Source organism: Triticum aestivum, chromosome 1B, assembly GCF_018294505.1.
Source record: "Triticum aestivum cultivar Chinese Spring chromosome 1B, IWGSC CS RefSeq v2.1, whole genome shotgun sequence".
In the NCBI taxonomy this organism is placed as follows: domain Eukaryota; kingdom Viridiplantae; phylum Streptophyta; class Magnoliopsida; order Poales; family Poaceae; genus Triticum; species Triticum aestivum.
In genome coordinates, this window is record NC_057795.1 from 369,924,383 (window position 1) to 369,928,728 (window position 4,346).

The window sequence follows — 4,346 nt, forward strand, 5'->3', positions numbered from 1 at the left end:
AAGTAGATCAACTGATGAATATATACATGGTGAATTACATATATAATTGTTGTGTGTCCAGTAGCTCTGAAAGTCAAGATGAGTGACCGTGCTTGGATGTATACCGGTCACACTGGTCGGAACAAATGGAGCGCTGAATGGTTCACAAAAACTAAGGGGTTTGTGCAAGCCGCATTTGCAAATGGCCAAAATAAAACCTGGTGCCCCTGTTTCCGGTGCGGCAATTGGGAAAAGAAGACAGAGGCTGAAATGGGCAAACACCTGCAGAAGAGTGGTTTTACGCCCGACTATACGGTGTGGACATTTCATGGTGAGTCTGCCCAACGTGACCGAGCTGAGGTGGATCGTCGTCGCACCGATGAGCATGGTACCGGGATGGAAAACATGGTGCAAGGCTATGATGATGCTCGGGATTTGGACGAGGAGATGGAGGAATCTGCAAAGGCCTTCAATGAAATGTTGGAGTCTTCGAAACGTCCGCTCCACGAGCACACTGAGCTTTGTCAGTTGGATGCCATCTCACAAGTAATGGCTCTGAAGGCTCAGTTCAACTTGGGCAGAGAATGCTATGACGCAATTATGACAGTATTTGGACGCTTTCTACCCAAAGGCCATGTAATGCCTGCAAACCTGTACCAGTCGGACAAAATTCTCCGTGCACTAAAGATGCCCTATGAGAAGATACATGCCTGTGAGAAAGGATGTGCCTTATTTAGGCTTGACTATGAAGACTTGAACTATTGTCCCATTTGCAAGTCTTCCAGGTATATTGTGGTAGACAACGGTATGGGTGAGAAGACACAGACCAAAATCCCCGTTAGTGTTCTTCGGTATATGCCAATCGTACCAAGACTTCAACGTCTTTTCATGGTTGAAGAGACGGCCAGACAGATGACATGGCACGAAACAGGCAAAAGAACCGAACTAGATGCAGATGGGAATCTGATGATGGTACACACATCGGATGGTGTTGCATGGAAAAAGTTTGATGAATTACATGCTGACAAAGCGGCAGATCCGAGGCATCCTCGAGTCGGCATCAACACGGATAGGTTCAGTGTGTTTGGTATGACGGCAGCCCAATACAGTTGTTGGCCCGTATTTGTCTTTCCACTCAATCTCCCCCCCGGACAGATTATGCAAAGAAAGAACATTTTCCTGACGTTGATAATTCCAGGACCCAACTATCCGGGCAAAAATATGAATGTGTACATGCAGCCGCTTAAGGACGAATTGCGAGAAGCCTGGGATAATGTGTACATGCAGCCAAATATTTTTGTACCTTGTGCATTCATGTTTTTTCAAATAACTAATGCGTTGGCCTTGTCTTGCTGCAGGGGTTGGGACCATCATCATAGTGTCCGCCGGCCCAACTCCGTCCTTGGAGTTCTTTGCTGGCAAAACTTCCCGGGGTTTGTCACGTTGCCTGGTGAGGGTCGGCTTCCAGAGCTTGGATTGAGCTGGGAGCACTACGTGGCTGCCCCGGCCTCGCCGGATGAGATTATCGATGGTGTCGTGTGCGACACGAGGGCAGACATAGTGATCAGAAAGTTCTGGGTAATTTCTCCTTTACACATTTAAAAATCTTCAACCAGCTAGTTATTAATTGTACTAATCAATATTATCTCATTTGATTGCAGACATTCTACAGGTGTGAGGAGGGATACGAGGAGGACGCGGCACATGTTATCGACAACGTCTGCAAGCGCCTACTCCAGAACTTACAGCACGAGGCTCGGGTGCAGGCTGTTCGAGACTACTACGCCTTGCGTGGTATCAAGAAGACCAAGCCGGCGTGCCGCGATAAGTTCCTGAGTAAGGAGCAGTACATGAAGGTAATTCTTAAGGCCTTCTCTACTTAAGTTCCTTCATTTAGTAATTCTTAGCCGTAGCGCTCAAGTTTCTATTTGCTAACTTAGGCGCCTCCGAGATGGTGTGCGGATCGGATGGATTGTTGGGAGGTGTTGGTCGATGAGTGGTGCTCAAAACAATGGCTAGCCCTCCACAACGAGGCCAAGGACAAACGTGCCCAAATGGAAGGTGTGCCACACCATCAAGGCAGCTCCAACTTATATCAGTTCGGGCGCAACTGGGTATGTGGTTTGCTTCATGATTCATGCAATTCATTCATCATGCTAGCTTGAGCCCTTTAATTACTAATTTTCATTGTTTCTCTATTTCAGGCACGCTACAATAAGGCGGATAAGGTGCTAGAGGTGTACGACCTGTATGCCATGGCCCACACTGCCTCTTTCAAGAAAGTCAAGGCTTTCTCTCAGTCTGACCTCGATGATGCAAACAACTTCATCAACATCTCCTCCCACAACAAGCTCGTGAGATATAGAGATGAGGGGAAGGCGAGGAAAGGGGAGGACTTTAACCCGAGCCAGGGTCACATTGATCCAGAGCTGTTGATGATATCTGGTGGCGGGAGGTCCCATGGCTCCATAGCCATTGGAGATGGACTTATCCGTTGTCCTAGCACTCTCCCGGAGATCAAGGTGCGCCAGTCGAGCTCCGCTCCTGAGATAAGGCCTCGTGAACGGCCAGTGCAACTCGCCATCAAGGTTAGTGATACATACTTAGTTATCTTTCTCCATTACATTGTGTGCGCTTCCATCAATGATTACAAATGGTCATGTGAGTGGTGTTGCAGGCTGCTATACAGAGTGAGAGAGATAGAATGGAGAAACTTCTGGCGGAGGCGGCGGAGAGGCAGCGGGAGTTGGAGGAGAGGACGACAAAGATGATGGAGAAGGAGAGGGCATGGAATGACATGCAGGCAAGGGCCATGTACGAGCTCCTTGTGGTAAGTTTCTTCTGCAGATTAGCCAAAACATTCATGTAGTGTTTGTCTCATTACTAACTAGTATGACTGAGTCGTCAAAACCAAATGTGCAGTCTGTGTGCGAGAAGACAGGTCAGACCACTCCGCCGATGCCAGTGATTGCTCCTGGGACCACGGTGAGTTTTATTTGAATGGACATTACTTGCTAGTCTTAACATTTGAGTGTCATCATGCTAACAAGACATTGGAAATGATCTTTGGTGCAGCGTAACTCCAGACAAGCATCGCACGATCCTTCTCCAGCTACCGACACGAGCCACCCCGCTCCTACACCTCCTGGATCTTGGTAAGTTTATCTAGTGTTTTGCTTAACACATGCATAAAGACCTAGACTTAGCTTTATTTCCTCCAATGCTTACCATAATGACCTAGACTTAGCTTCTTCTCCTCCAAAATGACTTAATAAGCTTACTAACCTCCAAAACCATCCATTTTACCTAAGTTAGCTCTAAAACGATCTGTACTTAGCTTACTTATGTCAAAAATTGCATAATTAGCTTAGTTAGCTCATAGACGATCCATTTTACCTAAGTTAGCTCTAAAATGACCCATTTTACCTAGGTTAGCTTATAAATGATCCAGTTCATCCAAGTTAGCTAAAAAATGACCCATTTTACCTAGATTAGCTCCTAAATGATCCATTTTACCTACGTTAGCTTTAAAATGACCCATTTCACCTAGGTTAACTCCAAAATGACCAATCTTACCTAGGTCATCTCATAAACGATCCATTTCAACTAATTAGGTCATAAACGATCCATTTCACTAAGTTAGCTAAAAAACGATCCATTTCACCTAAATTAGCTCTTAAATGATCCATTTCACCTAAGTTAGCTCAAAAAGATCCATTTCAACTAAATTAGGTCATAAATGATCCATTTCACCTAAGTTAGCTCAAAAACGATCCATTTCAACTAAGTTAGCTCATAAATGATCCATTTCACCTAAGTTAGCTAAAAACGATCCATTTCACCTTAGTTACCTCATAAACAATCCATTTGACCTTAGTTAGCTTATAAACGACCCATTTCAACTAAGTTAGCTCATAAATGAACCATTTCACCTTAGCTAGCTCATAAACGACCCATTTCAACTTAGTTAGCTCATATATGATCCATTTCACGTAAGTTAGCTCATAAATGATATACTCATCTTGTTCTAGTCTTCTTCTTGTTCTACTCTTCTTGTTCTAGTCTTCTTATTGTTCTACTCTTCTTCTTGTTCTACTCTTCTTGTTCTAACTTTCTTATTTTTCATTTTGCAGATTTCATTCACTTGACGAAAGCTTGCATAGATGGAGTGCTCCTTATCCCTTTCTCTGTTTCTTTTGTATCGTTGAACTATGCATGTATCGTTGGATGAAACTGTTGTAATATATATGGTTGGATGCCTCTATGTTGAACTTGTTATATATGATGGAACTATGCATGTAATATATATGGTTGGATGATGAAGTTATGTGTTGGATATCTTATATGTTTGCTCTGTAATGGCCTTT